Genomic DNA, 8,156 nt, shown 5'->3' with positions numbered 1-8,156 from the left:
GATCATCATTCAGTACCAATCAGCCACGTATCAGGGCCTGGGGGTGCAACCCTAGGTTTGATAGACAGGTCCTTGCCTTCATGCAGTTTGTAGTCCACTGGGAAGACGTATTGTGAAAGTACCACAGGCGTGCCCTCCTCTAGATAGGTGGCCATCAGATTCCTCTCAGGAGGCCAGGTAACCTCGGCCTTGCAGGCTGAGGAAACAGCAAGTACAGAGCCCGGAGGCAAGAAAGAGCCTAGCCTGTTCTAGGACTGGAAGGGCCCCGTGTGCTGGAGTGAAAGGAACATTCGGGATGGTGTGTTTGGAGGTGGGCAGGAACCAGATAAGGCAACGTTTTGTCACCTGTGGTGATGCTTTTGGACTTTATTTCAAATGCAGCGGGAAGAATGGAAGATGTTCTGAGAAGGAGAGGGATGTGACTCGATTGGCATTTTGTCGGGAGCACCCTTCCTGCCGTGTGGAGGATCATCTGGAACGTGGCGAGCATGGGAGTGGGAGACAATTAGGAGACTAACAACAATCCTGGGAGATGGCGGTGGAGACTTGGTCCTGGGTGGTGGCAGGAGACGAATGGGCTGACTGAAAAGATTTTAGAGGTAGAACCAACAAGACTTGCCGATGGCTTCTCTATGAATGAAAGAAAAGGAGGAATCGGAGCCCACTGCCAGGCTTCTGGCTTGGTCAGCTGGGCAGGTGGTGACGCCATAAACTGATCTTATAGGGAAGATGGGTGAGGGGAGAGTTTTGGGAACAGCACATCAGGAATTTAAGAACTCACCTCTGGACAGGTTTGCGATGGCCATTAGCCCAGCGGCAATGTCAAGTACGTCGTACTTGAAGCACATGGGTCTGGGTGCGTATGATTCTCAGGGAGGGATTGGCTGAAGATAGAAATTACAGAGTGGTCAAACATGCAGAAGGTATTTATTTAAAAAAAAAAATTTTTTTTTTAATGTTTATTTATTTTTGAGACAGAGAGAGACAGAGCATGAATGGGGGAGGGTCAGAGAGAGAGGGAGACACAGAATCGGAAGCAGGCTCCAGGCTCTGAGCCGTCAGCACAGAGCCCGACACGGGGCTCGAACTCACGGACCGTGAGATGGTGACCTGAGCCGAAGTCGGACGCTCAACCGACTGAGCCACCCAGACGCCCCCATGCAGAAGGTATTTAAAGCTATGGTACTGGGTAAGACCACTTCGAGGAGAGGAGCCCTGAGCAGAAGCCAGCAGTCAGATGAAGTAGAGGAAGAGGAGTCAAGAAAGGAGAGCAGAACCAGGGGAGGAACAAGTCGAGCAGCTCAGAGAGGAGGGTGCCTCAGGGAGGGAGCACTCACTCACTGGTAAGTGTCTCAGAGAGGAGAGCCAGGAAGAGGAAGCTAGCACAGTCTTGGCGGCAGGTGGGCCTATTGGTGATCTGAACAAGATCATTTTGGAGTGAGTGGTGACAAAAGCCAAAAATAAATGGGTTAACGAAGGAACGGGAGTTGGGAAGGTGGAAAGAGCAGGGGTAGAGCGCCCATCTCAAGGGTTCTCTTGTGAAACTGAGGGAAGGGCTAATCACTGGAGGAGGAGAGTCCGTGGAGGCTCAGAGAAGCTTAAATATGTGTGTGTTCTAAAAATGGAGTATGTTCGGGGCGCCTGGCTGGCGCAGTCAGCACCCGACTCTTGATCTTGGGGTGGTAAGTTCGAGCCCCGTATTGGGTGCAGAGATTACTTAAAAATAAAATCTTGAAATAAAATGGGACAAGTTGTAAAAAGAACATCGGGACTAATAGTCTTTGTCCCACTTTGCCGAGATTAGATCCTCAAACAAAACAGAAGAACAAAACCTGCCCGCAGCCACTGGGTAGAGACGGCTGGGTCCACAGGCACTCCCACTGGATCAGGATGGTTGGGGTGAGTGTTAGCAGGTAGGAGTCCTTGGAGGTGGTCCTGAGTGGCATCAGTCAGATGTCTCTAACCTAGGTGTGAGGTGATGAGCCGGAAGCTCCTGAGAGTGCTGAATGAGGACTTCGGCAAGGCCGGCCTCTGACGGCTTCGATAAAGACCTGTGGCAGCAGGAGAGAGAAGCATTCCCCTTCCTCAGCAGGCAACAGCAGCAACTAGAGGAAGGGCCAGGTTGGCACGCGGGCCTTGGGAACATGAAGACGGACACTCAACAAGTAACGAGGTCTCCTGAGATCCAGCCGCACCGCACGCTGCCAGTCAAGATTTCCCAGGTGTAGGGCAGACCAGCAACCGGCTATTCACAGCACAAAAGGTCGAGAGCCAAAAGTCATCTGTTGTCATTCCTTTTGTGAGGGTTTTCCAAATTCTTGATTGTTTCTGGCAAGCAGTTGACACTGGAGAGCAACTGTCACGCCAGAACGATGGATTTCTGGTAAGAGCCAAAGTCTACCTGGGAAGATCTGGAAAAACGTGCTTGCCAGAAATTCCATAATTGCACCAAAAGGCCTTTACGCTGACATTTGAAAGTGTGAGGAAAGGGCTCAGGTGAAACTATAAATGTTGGTATTCATAAGAAAGTGTGTGTGGCTGAGACAGAGCAGTTGGAGAATCTGTTAATTTTCATGGAACAATGGGAAAGGGTAAGGAATCTTATATTGGGTTTCAAGTTAGGAGATTGTATTAGGCAAAGGGAACTTGCGATGTTAACACCTGGAATCCCCAGGTACCCCAGAAACAAGGTGAGGACTGGGATATGGAAGGCCTAATATAAGGGGTGACGGGGGCGCCTGGGTGGCGCAGTCGGTTAAGCGGCTGACTTCAGCCAGGTCACGATCTCGCGGTCCGTGAGTTCGAGCCCCGTGTCGGGCTCTGTGCTGATGGCTCAGAGCCTGGAGCCTGTTTCCGATTCTGTGTCTCCCTCTCTCTCTGCCCCTCCCCCGTTCATGCTCTCTCTCTGTCCCAAAAATAAATAAACGTTGAAAAAAAAATTAAAAAAAAAAAAAAATAATATAAGGGGTGACAGGGTCAGTGTATGTCCCCAAATTAGAAGTGAAGTGATGACAAGTGATTTCGCTGTGGGGGTTATTACAAAACTTGAGGACCACGGGATCCAGCATCTGTAGGCCATGGTCTCCAAATCCTGATTCGAGAAAGAGGCAAGATGTAGTTAAGCATGTAGTTCAGTTCTCTGATCCTTTACCAGAATGGTCTACTAAAAGCGCGCGTTTGGCAAACTTGTGACGTGTTGATGATTTCATCTCTGAGATGAAGAATGAAATATGACAGCCTATTTAGATAGACTTTTCTACTAAAAGGAAACATGTATGGTTGCAAGTTCACAGTTTCATACAGAAAAGGTATTGGGGCGCCTGGGTGGCTCAGTCGGTTGAGCAGCCGACTTCGGCTCAGGTCACGATCTCGCGGTCCATGAGTTCGAGCCCCACGTCAGGCTCTGCTGACGGCTCAGAGCCTGGAGCCTGCTTCCGATTCTGTGTCTCCCTCTCTCTCTGACCCTCCCCGTTCATGCTCTGTCTCTCTCTGTCTCAAAAATAAACGCTAAAAAAATTTAAAAAAAAGAAAAAGAAAAGGTATTGAGACTAACAGTGGAAAAGGGGTGTGAGAAAAAGAGCAGACACCGTGCCCAGATTCTAGCAGGGAGAGCCTGGGTAAGCAGAGAGTGTGGCTCTAGGGCAGGATGGGGCTCAGCTCTGGGGTGTAGGAGGCTTCGCTTGGATGGGGTGCACACTGTGGTAAGTTTAGAGACCCCTGGGTAGGACTTCATGGCCAGAAAGGAAAAGGGGCCATGGTATAAGAGAGAGAGAGCCCTCAGAAAGGCAGTTTGGTCACATGAAAGAAGGCACTCGGGTACCTCAGAGGCCCCGGGACAGTGACGGAGCGCTCTCCTGGGTGGGAGGTACCCGGAGGGCTCCTGAAGCTGAGGCTTTTCCAACTGGGGCTAGTCAGCACTTAGAAATTGTGTTTAGATGTATGGAAACCAATTTGACAATAAATTATATTAAAAAAAAAAAAAGAAATTGTGTTTAGAGGGCAAAGGTTAAGAAAGGAGGGGCATGGTGTAAAGACAACAGCTGACCAGAAATTGCAGGACACGGCTGGGGAGGGATTGGTAAAGAATCAACCCAGAAATGATGGGGACCTTCCAGAAAACATGGCTTTGTCAGCATCTGTTTCTGTGGTCCAGGATCAGCCTTTTCCCTTTGGATCTGCTGAACTCTAAGCCATCCCCAGTCCATCAGGGTCACGACTAACACTGAGAAGTTCTGCTGTGAATATACTGAACGGTGTCCCACGCATGTGCCACTGGCTAAGGCTGTGGACGGGAGCGTCAGCATCGCTTGGCCTGCAGGTAATAAATGCAGATTCCTGACCACCCCCGCCTTCCTTCTGTCCCCAACCACTTCAGAATGGAGCTCCACCCCCCAGGAATCTGTATTTCAGACATGGTCCTCAGATGATTCTATCCAAAAATAGAGTTTCAGAATCACTAAGCTAAGTAGTCTGCCCCCACCCCTGATGCTCAGGGCCCCCATGGGTATGTGGGTTTACAGCCTGGAGGTTTCTTTTTATCTGCCACAGCTTTGCTGCAGCTGAAGCGACAACAGACAAGATTTCCTATGGAGTAGAGCCTTAAAAAAAGTCACAACTTTTCTAATGGTTCGATTTGCAGTGATTTTCAATTCTACACGTTAGAAAAATACAGATGTCCAGGCCCCCAGCCCAGATCAAGTAAATCAGGATGTCTGGGGTGGGTTCCAGGGTTGGTTTTTTTTTTTTTTTTTTTTTTTCTGTTTTGTTTCGCCTTTATCTTTCAAAGTGGTTCTGATGTACAGCCAGGGTGGAGAACCGTCCCTGTTTAAACGTTAGAAGGACTCTATTCTTCGTGATACCTTTAGGTCAACAAATAACTCCTTTCCGGTTCCTCTCCATCAAAGATAGCTCTCTGAATTAGAAAGGATGAAACAAATCTGGTTAAAAGAGAACACTCTATAGAGGTGCCACACAAAATAGATTTGTGTCTCTTGGCCCCAAAAACTTGCTTTCAGGGCGCTGAAAAGATTTGCAGATAAAACTGAGTAGCCATGGGTTCTTACAGGGCATGGGAAATGAGAACGTCAAAAGACAGGAGTCACAGAAACATCAGCCCAATTGTCCCAAAGGTGACTCACGGACAGTACAAGCCAGTAAGTCCGCATCTGTTTCCTGGAAACGTTATAGCATGCTTAATTAAAAAGTTGTGTGACTTTAAAGAGGAATCAGTAAGGAAGAGCAGACCGTTCCTGTTTGGGTAGGTCAGGGAGTGCTGGCGATGGAGATTGTCCCCACATCTGACAAGATCGCACAAAATAACCTCACATGCCATGGGGGAGAGACGTGGACCGAGTTATTACTCAGTTTATGCGAATTTGCAGCCTGCTTGAACACATCCAAAGGGACCTCTAGTCCTGTTTCTTTCTTTCTTTCTTTCTTTTGTTTTAATGTTTATTTATTTTTGAGACAGAGAGAGACAGAGCATGAACGGGCGAGGGGCAGAGAGAGAGGGAGACACAGAATCTGAAACAGGCTCCAGGCTCTGCGCCGTCAGCACAGAGCCCGACGCGGGGCTCGAACTCACGGACCGCGAGATCATGATCTGAGCCAAAGTGGGCCGCCCAACCGACTGAGCCACCCAGGCACCCCTCTAGTCCTGTTTCTAATACTAAGATTCTTTGAAAGCTATAGTTGTGAACCTTCTTATTATGAAAGTGAATTTAATGGAAGGGATTTTGTCCCAAGTGATGTTATACTCTAACCGAGGAAGATACACGTATATATTCTCAGAATTAGAAAGAATGAAACAAATATGGTTAAAAAAGGGCACCATATAGGTACCTGTACAAAATGTAGTTATGTATCTTGGCCATGCATCCCCACACACAAACACATATATTTGGGGACAGGGTTGGAATAGCCCAACTCATATTCTTCTACATTAAACCCGTCTAAAACCTCCCCCTCCCCCCCCCGTAACACTGTGCAATAATATGTAACAGACTGTGGCTTATTGGTCTCTTGGTCCAATCTCAGCTGTTGTTTTTCGGCTTTAACTTTGGTGACTCACTTGCACTCCGTTCTTAGTTCTTACGCAGATAATAGAGAACCGTCTTAGCAAGAGCTGCCCTGATTTCACTCCCTTGCGGATGTCCGAGGCCCAGCCTGCTGTCACGCAGTGTGTATCCACACTCTCTGCACAAGTTCACCTCCTAACAAACCACACGGGCTCCAAGCATATTCTGCAGACTTAGCAGAAGACTGCATTTTGGAGATGTTTGCTTCTCAAAGAATCTCCCGTTACACACACACACACACACACACAGGCCACAAGGAAGGCTGGGAAATGTCTTTATTTGGGGCAACCAGTAAAAACTGATATTCTATTAAGAGAGGAAGAGAACAGACATTGGAGCACAAGTAGTCTCTCTAGCATATTCCTGGAAAATATAACATTTAAGAAGGGGCGGGGGGTGGCTCAGGGAGGGAGGCATCCTCACCTCATCCAAAGAGTGACATCTGGCTTAAAGTACCCAAGTCACCATCAAAAAGGCTTGTGCTTTCCTTGGCTTTCCTTTACAGGGAACACGCCTCTGCGACCTTGGGGGCTGCCCTCCTAGGGACCTGGGCCCCAGGGTGTGAGGTGTAAGGTGGCTGTGAAGGAGACCAGAGCTACTGAGCCGCCCCCAATCAGAGCCAGCCCACAGCCTCATTAGCTCATCCCAAGAACCACGGACAAGATTCTGGGCCGGAGCTAATGGTCAGAAACTGGAGGAAGATTCTGCCAGCCACAAAGCTCATTACAAGGAGAAACCCGTTTTCCACACGCACCTCTGCAACACGCGCACAGTCCGCTTTCTCGTCATTGCATGCCTCACCTGGCACCAGAGCATTTTCAGTCAGTTCCCGAGTGCTTCGCTTACACCTTTAGATTTAGCACGTTCTTTCCTTAGTGCTTACCCCCCCCCCCCCGCTTTTATCCCTCCAGCCGCGTAGCACAGTTTTCTCGAGCATTTGAGCAAACCCACATATGTTCCCTCCCCCACTCTTCTTCTTGAAACAAAGAGAATGCTGCTATCGCAAACACAAAACAAAAAAAAAATGCTGGAGACGATTCTGTCCTTTAGGCCCGCAGGGTGGATCTCAAGCCATGCATTCTTCTACCTGTGTGGAGCTTTAATTAGTGTAAGTGGGAGGTCTGTGCCGAGCAGGTTTTTTTCCCCGTTAATAATGCTATGTCACCCTGAATGCCACTTGCGGTTTGGAAACCGACAGCGCGTGTTATTAGACAACAGCCACTAGTCCTTCCCCGGTGTGAGCATCACCCAGGGGCAGGCTGTCTCCGCCGATGGCAGCGGAGCCCTGTATTTGAAGTGCCTTGTGGTTTACACAGCGTCTCACGTGCGTGTTGTTTCGCATCGGCCTCAGGCTCACCCCGGTAGTAAATAAGTAACATCACCCCCACTTTGGTGGGGAAAAAAACCGAGCTAGGAATGGTTAAGTGACAGGATGAGCTAAAACTGGCTCCGATCTGTGTTGCTAATGTCAGATGTTCAAGAACTGTCCGTGGCCAAAAGAGAATGAGTATCTATTTTTAACAATGTTCTTTCCTTCCTGCCACAGTCCAACACTGCCCTAAACTTTGATTTGATGGGATTATTTTCCACCGTCCTCTAAGTCAGGCTTTGAAAATTCTTTTCTGCCTCTGGGTCTTGTTTTGCCTGGAGGTGAGGACGACAAGCGTAGATCTTTCTTACGTAATCTCCAGGTCTTTTATTTTTGTTCTCTACCGGACAATTTGTAAAGTCACTCTGAATCTACCACGGTAAAGGAAAACAGTCTCTCTCACTTCTGCTGTTTAAGAACTCGATATTTAAGAGGTAAGGATTACATATAAATACTGCTTATCCAGAAGCCTTCGGAATATTTCATCTCTAGTAGAAATGCCGGATGTTGTGTAAGCAGCATTATCCCTTACAAAGCAGCCTGAAAGGGAATTTTAAAAATTCTATGAAGGTAACAAGAACTGGGTTTTTTTTTTTGTAGGAAGAAGGTAGTTTGCCCAGAAAATACTTAATCAGTTTACAAGACTGTCCGAAAACAGATTTTCTCATGAACATAGCTAAGAGTCCAATCATTGTTTTAAGGATGCTTCC

The 8,156-nt window shown here is 48.1% G+C and overlaps 1 long non-coding RNA gene across 1 annotated transcript; it reads right to left on the bottom strand.

Annotated features, from left to right (window-relative positions):
- Positions 1-348: 348 nt before the first annotated feature.
- LOC122495672 lies at positions 349-1,027 on the bottom strand. Its single transcript, XR_006300532.1, has 2 exons — positions 782-1,027; positions 349-630 (listed from the first exon to the last, which is right to left on the bottom strand). It is a non-coding gene; the product is annotated as an uncharacterized LOC122495672 (long non-coding RNA).
- Positions 1,028-8,156: the final 7,129 nt, after the last annotated feature.

This window comes from Prionailurus bengalensis, chromosome F2 (assembly GCF_016509475.1).
Source record: "Prionailurus bengalensis isolate Pbe53 chromosome F2, Fcat_Pben_1.1_paternal_pri, whole genome shotgun sequence".
Lineage (NCBI taxonomy): Eukaryota > Metazoa > Chordata > Mammalia > Carnivora > Felidae > Prionailurus > Prionailurus bengalensis.
The sequence above is the reverse complement of the archived record's forward strand: the minus strand, read 5'-3'. Positions and strand labels throughout refer to the sequence as shown.